The following is a 10,796-nucleotide window of genomic DNA, read 5'->3' on the forward strand; positions in this document are numbered from 1 at the left end:
GGCTGATTTTTGAGTTATTGTAGAGATGAGGTCTCGCCAAGTTGCCCAGGCGGGTCTCGAACCCGTGGGCTCAGGCAATCCACTCGCCTCAGCCTCCCAAAGGTGCGGGATTACAGGCTGAGCCACTGAGCCCAGCTATAACAACTTTTTAAGACATGAAGTCCCAGAAAGCTGATGGCTTATGCACCAAATGTGCCAGCATCGTGGATGTCAGAGCTAGAAGGGGCTTCGGGGATCACATGGCCTGAAACACTCATCTTACATGGAATGAGCTCAGAAGAGAGATTTTCTGAGACAAAAACTCAGGTCTCCCTGAACTCTCTACTTTTTTTTGACCAGCATGAAACACTACATGGATTCAGAAATAGGAGACTGAGAGGTTTAGGGCAGAGGAAAAAATGCATTTAGCACAAAATCCCACTAAAAACTGACATCGGTGGCCACCTGCCCACCTGTGAGCTGCTCTTTAAGATTCTTTCACTTCCTCATCAGGCTGAATGCCACTCAGCCTCTCTCACTGTCCTCTCCCCCAGGGCTGGATGAGCCCTTCCCAGATATTTGAAAGAGGAGTCCCGCACTAGTCAGAGACTGGTGTAGAGAAGGGTGAGGCCTCAGACCACTTCAGCCTCTGGGATGCTGCTGTGACTGCATGTGGATGAGGAGGTAAGGAGAGGGAGAGAGAGAGAAAGAGAGAGGTGGGGGGTGGAGAGAGGCAGTGAGAGAAAGAGGAGATTGCTGCCTTTGACACAAGAGTGGGACACCTTCTGGACCCAAAGAATGACCATGGGGCATACATGAAGGGGATATCTGAAATGTGCTCATCCTTTCAAAAAAGAAAGATGGCACCCAAGGGGGTGGGCTAGCATCCCTCTGATGGTAGAGATGGCGAGGAGTCAAGGGTCAGCACAGGGCAAACGCTGCGGCACATGGGTGTTGCGTGCTCTTCCAGCGTGTCATGACCTCCCCGTGGCTTTGCCACACAAGATGAGCCAGCTTAGCAGAAGGCTCCTGTCGCAGCAGTGCGAACATCCATGCCTGTCGACCATCCAGCAGGAAAGGTAGAGGCCAGAAGCCCTGACAAGCGGCAACAACTTCAGGATGCCACGCGAGCCCGGAAGCCTGGCTTTTGCTAACCTACCCTCAGATTGTTCTTATTCATCCTGAACACCAAAACCGCGGGCTGGGACAACTCCCCTCTCAGCCACCCAGCCCCCACCACCACCGCCAAGTTCCGCTCCGTCATCCCGGATAAAGCCAGTGTCTGGAAAGGTAAGAATGAGCTGGGAGGCCCCACTGCACACTATCTGAGTTGAACTCAAAGGTTACCCAGGAGACTTTAGAGGGAAAGTACATATTCAGCCCTTGATATTTTAAAGAATTCTAGAGTTCAAAGGAATTTCAGGAAGTCCTCTAGCCAACTCCTTTGCTTTCCAGACAACACCATCCCAAACATTTTAGCTCTCTGTCTCCGTCTAGCAAAGATAGAGTTTTTTGGTTTTGGCTCATTATTTTACAGAATGTGTGTGTGCGTGTGTGTGTGTGTGTTGTGTATGTGCATGCGTGTGCACACACATTACAGTCCTTTTGCCCTGGCTCCTGGTGGCTAGATTAGTTTTGTTTCTTAATGAGAACTCAGGTTTTCATTCAACATCGTGCAACCCTACCATCCTGGACACAATCGATTTGGTCAGGCTTGGTGCCTGATCCAGTGGCATCCATCTACGGCTGCCCAGTGGCCCATGAAATGACCGGACACAGAGCTCTGCATGGAGACTGGCCAGATCAATCAGAAGCATCCATCGGTTAAAGCAGGGGACTCTCAGGGTTATTGAGTCACCCCAAAGGGTGACAAGCTGTTCCGGTTTGCCCAGGACTGCCCCAAGTTTAGCCCTGAAAGTCCTTCATCCCGAGAAACCCTTTAATCCTGGCAAACCGGGACAGCTGATCGCCCTCAGTTCATCGTGACAGCAGAATTCTGGCGTCAAGGACTGGGAACCTTGCAAGCATGATGCTATGGCTCTCGTTATCCTTTCTATAGCTACTGGGTGTGTTGAGTGACTTTGGGCTTCTGGGAAAGGCTTTGCTGGGCAGCCACAAGGACTATTTCCCATCTACTTTACTTCCACTGAGACTTTAGAATAAATCAGCATTTGGGACGGAAACCTACGTGGCTCTCTGTTCCTTTACACCTGAAGAAATCCAAGGAATACAATGGCTATAACTGTGTGTTGAGGAAGGAAGGTGAACGCCCACAGTCTTACATTTCAATAGCTCTAGACATCTCCAGGAGGTTCTCCTCAACCGTTCTGTAGCAAAGCCGAGATGGCCACAAGGACCCACTGCTCCACTTAGAAGACACGGAAGTCACTAAATGGTCATAAAAGCACATCATCGACAACACAGGGAAGCTTTTATTCTTTTTATCAAAGCAAACCATCCATTTGCTTTGGAAATAGCAAAGTTTCAAACATCTTTGACTCTGCATTTTGGACAAGGTTGCTACCATGACCGATATCTAGGAAGTGATTTTAACCACGGAGGTGGTGGCCACAGAGTGAAAGGCATAGAAAAGACGCAAGTGGGTGTCAGGTGTGTGTGTGTCATCAGCACACACTGGGGGAAGGGCGTCTTCAATAAACACCACCAACCCTGGTAGCTGGCTAGTCTGTCATGAAGCACTGTGGTCTGGCATGGAGCCCACTGCCACCTGAGTGAAGGGGTCTTCACAGCTGACTAGAAGATAGTCGGAATGAACAAGAGGGTTCCTTTCTTGTCCTTCCCGTCGACTCCTGTGTGTGATCCAAACAAAGAAAGTTGAACCTGGAGAACACCAGCCTTCCCCATCAACTCCCTTGCTGAAGATTTCTCCAACAGCCCGAAGGTCTGGGAGCCCGATGAACTTCTGCACTTATCCGTGTATCACTCTGGAACCTGGGACCCAGTTGCCAAATACGTGAGGAGGGATACTCTTCCAAGCCTGCTTGTAATGCACAAACATTGGCCTCTTTACAAGGAGCAGGAACAAAAAGTAAGATCCCATTTGTTCTAAGTGTGGTTAACTATTCACTCTATATCCGGCTGGAAGATAATGGAGCGAACAAGAAGAATCGCCGAGCTGAGCACAATGGCAGAGCAGCCGTGGTAGGTAGGGGGCACAAAAGGGTGTGGCAGAAAACCCTCTGGTTGCCAGGCTGGGCGGGCTGGGCTGGCAGGGGTGGGGGGGAGTCCCATAAGCAGGCAGCAGCTGAGGACATGTTTTCCACAAGAAAGAAGCACTGGGCAACTTGGTGAGACCTCATCTCTACAACTGATCAAAAAATGAGCCGGGCGTGGTAGCACGTGCCTGTGGTTCCAGCTACTCGGAAGGCTGAGGCGGAAGGATCGCCGGAACCCAGCAGGTCGAGGCTGTGGTGGCCAGGAGCGGCCACTGCACTCCAGTCTGGGTGACAGATTGAGGCTCCAACTCAAAAAAAAAAAAAAAGAAAGACGCACAAGGTCTTGTTTAACAAATATTCTCCAGCCGCAGGTCACCTCCAGCAACGCACATCTTGATTGCTCCTCAGGGCAGTACAGACTGATCCTTAGTGAGACCCCGGGGGTCTTTGCTTTCTACCCAGATGTTTCTTCAAACCCAGAAGTTTCCTTATTCTCCCAAATCAGAATTCTCGATAGAATCCAGAGCTCTTGCCTCTCAAGAGGTGGTCCGACTTAGCCAGGTCCTTCAAGGGGTCCGGGTGGCCTCCGTGGGCTCCACTAAGCTTCCTGGTGGGAGTGTGGATGCGGAAGAGAAGCCCTTGCCTGTGGACAAAAAACATCGTAAGCGTTAGAGTCCAGCTTCTGCTCCTACAGCAGACGGTCTTCAGGGGATCACTTCACTGTCTTTGGGCCATGATGTTCTCGCCACCGAATGAACATGTACTTTAAAGAGCAGGATTTTAGTTGAGGAAAGAAAAGCCTGTTCCAACTTCTCAAGGAGCTCCCTGTCCACTGAATCATCACCCGGAACCCTCCTACACAAATCCCACCACGAAACCCAGAGCTGAACTTATAAAACACCGCAGACTGTAGCCAGCCCAGAGGAAGTGGAAAATTCTGTTTTTCAGCGGGTCACTGTTCTTCCTGTAAGATATGGGGCAGAGAGCACGGGGGTGTCAGATCACCCACTTTGCAGATAGGAAAGTGGAGGCCCAGAGGGTGTCAGTGTTCTCACTATACAGCAGGGCTCGGGTTCTGAATCCTAGCGTTCGCTTGAGTCAGAACTTCTCTCTGCTGTCAAAACTCCCTTAACAATGGATTAGGAATTATCCAGAGTGGGGAATGGCCCCTCAGAGGAAGTGAGAAGACATTGCTGGACACATTTCTCTTTCCCGGATGCAGAGGACAAATAAACGTGCTTAGACACATCGTGGTTTCCTCACTTTCCATCCTCTCACCCCCCGGCACCTCCCCAGTTTCTTTTTCTTTTTGTTGACACAGGGTCTCACTCTGTTGCCCAGGCTGGAGGGCAGTGGCACGATTCCGGCTCACCACAACCTTGACCTCCTGGGCTCAAGTGAACCCACCACCTCAACCTCCTGAGAAGCTGTGACTATAGGCATGTGTCTCCATGCCCAGCTAGTTTTTAAATATTGTTTGAAGAGATGCGGTCTCACTATGTTGCCCAGGCTGGTCTCGAACTCTGGGCCTCAAGTGATTCTCCCACCTCGGCCTCCTTACAGGTGTGAGCCACCATGCCCAGCCTACTCCTCCATTTCTGAGTAACAGATACATATAATACCACCAAAGGCTCCCCATTTTAAAACTGATTAGGCTCAGCCATGCTAGAAAGAAGTTAATTCCCAGACACAGGGAACGCAGGCTCCATGAAGGAGGCTGCTGTCTGGGTCTCCCATTCTAGCAATCACCATCAACTCACAAGGCCGTGCCTAAACAACCATAAACCCACACACTCACAAGTACCACGCTGGATTAGCTACTGTGGATACAGAAATCAACCAGGCAGGTAGGTCCCACCCTCACAGGCCACAGTAGAGAGGCAGCCTGGATCGAGGGTCTCCTCAGGCAAGTCAGAGGCCAAAGAGAGCACCATCTTGAAGGAAATACACTCTAGGCTCTGGGTGCATTCTGGAAACCACCAAGGGCCCCTCTGTTCCTCAGCAGACTTGTAGGGCCACAGCCCTGCGGACTTCGGCAGAGACCCGGCAGGGACAGGTGCAGCAGCTGAGAAGCCCAGAGAGAAGAGCACTCATGGCCAGAGATGGGAGGATTTCACAGGGAGGGCCAAGGGGATAAAGGAGGGAGAGGACGGTTCAAGGCGTTTCTCTGCATGAGAACTGGAAAAGGAGAGAGAGTCTGCATTTTAGAGTCCTCTTCAAAAAATAAAGAAAGCGAAGAGGTAGCCAAAGTGCAGACACAGAGGCACTCAGGCGCCCTGGGCGGCTCTCTGATTGGTGGCCAAGAAGGAAGGAGTCCTCACCCCAGGTGTTGCCCGGGCCCTCCGGACACTCCCTTTCATTTGGACCTGAAAATACCGAAACAAGCCCAGAGTTCTGCTAGCCTTCCCCTGGCTTCCCTTCCCCTCCTGGGTAGCAGCCCTCCCAGCTGTCTCCGAGAGAGCCCTCCAGAAGCCTTTTCCTCCGGGAGACCCATGCAGCTAGCAGATTAATTGGCAGCAGCCTGGTGAATCACACAGGGACTTCCTTCTCGTTGCCAGGCAACTGCATGCACTTGGCAGTGGGACGTTAAACACAGAGGAGAATGTTGTGAGGCATTTGCAAAATAAAATAAAAAGCAAAACATACAACACCCCAGACTCTCATCCCAGCCTCATCCCAGCCATGGGGGGGGCAGGGTGCCTGGGTGGGGGGTGAGGGAATCCACTTGGAGAAGGAAAGGAGGTTAGGCCGTGTACAGATTCTAACTCTCCTCGCCCTCCCCCCATCAGACTCTTCTAGGGACGTGGCGGCGTGTGGCTAAGGCACGCCTCTATAGGTGTGGAGAAAGACAGGAGGAGGCACCCAGAGATCTGAAAGAGTGCCTAGAATCACAGCGAAGGTATTGACGCTTTCTCTGTCTGCTAGTTATGTTGTCTCCGCTGTACATCACTGCACAGGTTAAGTCACTCTGGTGAGGTGACACGCCACGTCTAGGCCTCTCTACTGGAATGTGCTCCTGCCTGTCACTATGGACACTGGAGGCTGATTGGAAAGCCGCCCCCCTCCCCCGGCCCCCAACACACCACCTTGCCCTGCAGACCTTGTCCCTGGCCTCTTTAAAAATCCCAGCACAGAAGAGAAATGCATGCAGGTTTTTGGAATCGCCCACGAAAGAACACTGGGGACAAGGAATGCAGAACAGGAGCAAGGGGGCTTTTGCGGTGGGCTGATAACTAGCCCCAAAGATATCCACACCCTGATCCCCGCCACCTGTGAGTGTTACTTTATACGGCAAAGGCTGATATGATTACACTAAGTATCTTGAGATACAGAGGTTATCCTGGGTTGTACAGGTAGGCGCGCAATGTGTCACAAGCATCCTTACAAGAGCGAGAGAAGAAGCTCTGGCTACAGAGAGGTCATAGGCAGGGTGAAAACGCAAGCAAGAGGCTGGATAGATTTAAGGAAGGGTCGCAGGGAATGGCTTCTCCCCTCGAGCTTCCAGAAGGACCTAACCCTGTAGATGCCTTGACTTTAGCCCAGTGAAACGGGTCTCCAGAACCATAAAAGACTACATCTGTGTTGTTTAAAGCCACAAAGTTTGTAGTCACTTACACAGCAGCAGTGAAAAACCAATCTTGTTAATACTTAGCACACTGTGTGTGTATTTCTTCATGGATTTTTTTTTTTTTTTTTGAGTTGGAGTCTCACTCTGTCGCCCAGACTGGAGTGCAGTGGCCGCTCCTGGCCACCGCAGCCTCAACCTGCTGGGCTCTGGCGATCCTTCCACCTCAGCCTTCCGAGTAGCCAGAACTACAGGTACGTGCTACCACGCCTGGCTAGTTTTTGATTTATTGTAGAGACAAGGTCTCACCAAGTTGCCCAGGCAGGTCTCGAACCCAAGGGCTCAGGCAATCCACTCGCCTCAGCCTCCCAAAGTGCTGCGATTACAGGCTGGGCCACCGAGCCCAGCCTCTTCATGTATTTTTGAAGAGTATGCCAGTAGGGATATGGGTAATGACAGATATGAGCTGGTCTACAGGGGGTGGAGTCTGGAAATGTGGCTTAGAAAGGTTTAACCAACACCCTGCAGACTCAGTAGGGAAAAAACAGGTCTCTGAGAACAACTGAGGTAAGAAGTAGCCCCAGTTTTGAAGTGGGCTGTTAAATTACACCATTTGCTGACTGTAACTTGAACAGGTGGCTTAGTCTATGAAAGTCTCAGTTTCATCATTGCAAAATAGAGATAAAATTACTATCTATCTTGCAAAGCTCTTAGGATTAAATGAGATAATACATGAAAAGCAGCTGGAGCATGGTGGATACCAAATAAATGGTAACCCTTAGGAAAGATCAGAGGGTGCATATATGGGCATAAACTTTTAGTTGCCCACCCCAATCTCTATTTTACCCTTCTCTCTTAGTACCAGAACTCTGATTTGGAGCTCACACATTGCAGTCCAGAGTAAAAAAGACTACATTTCCCAGCCTCTCTTGCAGTTAGATACGGCCATGTGACCAAGGTCTGGCCAATGGGATGTAAGCAGAAGTTATGTGGGACTTTATTTTTTACCTGTCTGCCTTTACTACCTTCTGCTTTCAATGAAGACAGGATGGCTGGACATGGACTTGCCAGCAGCTGTCTTGGATGCCGAAGGACATTGCAAATGGGATTCATGCAGTAAGATGGTCTAACAATAAGATGGGAGCCTGGATCCCTGGTAACCCCAGAGCTGCCACACAAGCTGTGAAATGGTCTTCCTCTGGATTTCTGTTGGGGGGGGGGGAGAGAGAGAGAGAGAGAGAGAGACAGAGACAGAGAGAGAGAGAGAGAGAGGCTCTTCTGTCTTAGTTGAGCCACTGTTGTCTTGGAGTTTTTCAGGAATCATAATAGATACAAGATATCACAGATCTAGGCAAGTAGGATTCAGAGTCACACCGGGACAATGGCTCTCTGGGGACAATGGCTCTCAGAGTGTGCCCCAGAACCACAGGCTCTCCATTTCCTGGGAACTCGTTAGGAATGCAAATTCTTGGGCTCCACCCCAGACTTGCTGAATCAACGCTCTGAGAGTGGAAGCCCAGCAATTTCTGTTTTAACAAGCCCTGGGTGATGCCGCTGTCCCCTCAAGTGTGAGAACCACTAGTGTAGGGCAAGATTCTCAACTAGGCACATTTGGGGTTGGGTAATTCTTGGTTGTGGACGCTGTCCTGTGCCTTGCAGGATGTTAAGCGTCATCCCTGACCTCTCCCCACTAGATGCCAGAGCACGCGTCCCCCCATCAACAGGTGTGACCATCAAAAATGTCCCAGAAATTGCCATATGTTTGCAATGGGGCTAGGGAAAGAAGGCAGCAAAACTGCCCCCAGGTGAGAAACACTGCCCAGAGGAGTGGTTCTTCCTTGACCTTGGCAGCATATTAGAATCACCTGGGAAGCTTTTTAAACTCCCAGCGCCTCAGCCTCGCCCCAGCCCAGTTAAGTCAGCATCTATGAGGGCGGGACTGAGGCAACAGGGAAAGCTTCCCAGGTGAGTCCAGTGAGCAGCCCAAGGTAAGAAGCATTGCAGACAAGTAGCGGGCCCAGGGGAGAAAATGCTCCGAGCTGGATTAAGGTGCTGAATCCTGGCTATGGGAAGTCCATGAGAGGTTCCCAAGCAGGAACTGACAAGAGTGACCGGGCAGACCTGGGAACCAACACTGTACCTGCCAGATGGGTGACTCGATGGGGTGAAATTCCTGGCAGCTGTGTCACCTTACTTCCCATAAGAACAGGGTGGACACCTTTCGGTCTCTCACATGAATAACCGCACAAAGCCTCCGTTTCCTCCCCTAATAAACACGGCACACAATAAGCCAGCTCTCATGAAGTGCAATCAACATTAGCTCACCCAGCAGAAAGAACTGCCTTCATAAATGTGGCAGCGGGGCCTAGGGGCACTGAAACCACAACCCTCCCATAAGGATACTCTCTGAGCAAACAGAGATTCCACATATCTTGAATGCAGTACCGAAAATAAGCTTGGCAATGGGTCCATAACGGAGGCGGAATGGAGAAGAAGGAAGAATCGAACGGGACACCAGCCACAAAGAATGAGGGAGGGACACAGACAGACGCTCGGACTCCTTGAAAAGAAAGATGAAGTCCTGCGTAAATCCTTTCTCCTGCCGGATTGACTTTCTCCTTCATTGTTTCATCCCAGCCTGCTCTGTTAAAATGCCGAACCAAGCTCTTCCTTGTTTCCCTTGGCCCAAATCCTTAAGTCCAGGATATGTCACTGGGGGCGGGGGATTGGGAGCAAGAAGTGGAGAAAAAGAGAAGTATAGAAGAAGAGGAGGAAGAGGAGGAGGAAGCCACAGGCTCTCCTGTGGTCTCAGATGTACCCAGTCATTGCAGGACCAGGATGAAATGGCTTCCTTGGGCCCTACGTATTTCAGCCCCGCCTGGCCAGCCCAGATGGAGAGAGAACCAGACAGGCATGAGTCTAAAGCACCCAGAAAATGCCAACTCCCAGTGCGTCTCCCAGAGGCCTAACGGTGGCATCTGCCAGCACGGCCATCCTTTTCCCAGGGATTCTCCCTTCTGTGCATCCAATCCATTTAATGCAGCCGATTGGGATAAGGAAGAACATATCCAGTTGCTCCATACCAGCAGGACCAGAAAGACAAGGAGCCTGGTCCCATCCCAGGTCCCCTTTCTGTTCCCAGGCCTTTAAACAGGTGACTATCTGCAACAAGTGAGTCCAGAAGGACCCAGGAGCTTGCCACCAGCCCTTCCTACCCCTCGCCGCCCCCTCCTCACAAAGTCAAATGAGATCTCCCACTTGACTCAAGTCCCAGGTTCCCTCCAGCCTATAAACCTCGTGTGCAAATGTCCTGACTCTTGCAAATGTGTCAGAAAATAAACCTTAAAAAGCTTCCAGATGTTCTGTTTGTATTGTGGTGCTTCTCTGCCTTGGTCTCCAGGGGCCAATACATGACGCACCACATCCTGAAGGCCCAGAAAAAATACGAGGTGGCCAGGAGGCACCGCCTGGGGGTGCACGGGGAAGATGACCCTTCCCCCAGGGCCACACCTCACCCACTTCATCCATTAACTCTTCCACTGCAAAGAGCAGCCTTACACTTCACCTTGCTTCTTCCACTGTCAGACAGACACATCCCTAGAGTTTATTCCGTGTTATACAATAAGCAAGTCAAAAGGCTGCGTTAAAAGACTGTGAAGGAACAAGTCGGAGCTTCCCGAATGGTAAGCTCTCAGGTTTGTCTTCTCTGAGTGTTCGCCTCACCTCTCTGCCAAACTTCTCACACCAACTTCCCTTGGGTGGTACGGTCAGGGAAGAAATGACACAGGAGTGACCCTCATGCTTCGGATGTTTAATTACCATTTGCAAGGACATCTCAGGAGCCGGGCCAGCCAGATCAAGGGAGTGGAGCCCATGACCGTCAAGGCCCCTCAGGGTTGGTGGCCTCTGATCTACAGGAAGGTAATTGCCAACAGACGGCTGTGCACACACAGCCACACACGCACCCTTCCCCACACGCACACACCTGAGGGCCCACGATTCTTTGCACAAGGCAACGCCTGCACCCTTTGATGCCTGCCGGATGCCTTTCCATTGGGCAGAATCTAGACCTCAAT

General features: G+C 51.0%; 1 long non-coding RNA gene across 1 annotated transcript in view; it reads right to left on the reverse strand.

The window, feature by feature from the left end:
* Positions 1-3,340, reverse strand: part of LOC103254626 — a 6,109-nt gene extending 2,769 nt beyond the window's left edge. The window contains exon 1 of the long non-coding RNA XR_503971.2: positions 2,168-3,340. This is a non-coding gene — a long non-coding RNA (uncharacterized LOC103254626). The remainder of the gene's footprint in view (positions 1-2,167) is intronic.
* Positions 3,341-10,796: the final 7,456 nt, after the last annotated feature.

Source organism: Carlito syrichta, unplaced genomic scaffold (genome assembly GCF_000164805.1).
Source record: "Carlito syrichta isolate Samal-C Ts95f unplaced genomic scaffold, Tarsius_syrichta-2.0.1 Scaffold287139, whole genome shotgun sequence".
NCBI lineage: Eukaryota > Metazoa > Chordata > Mammalia > Primates > Tarsiidae > Carlito > Carlito syrichta.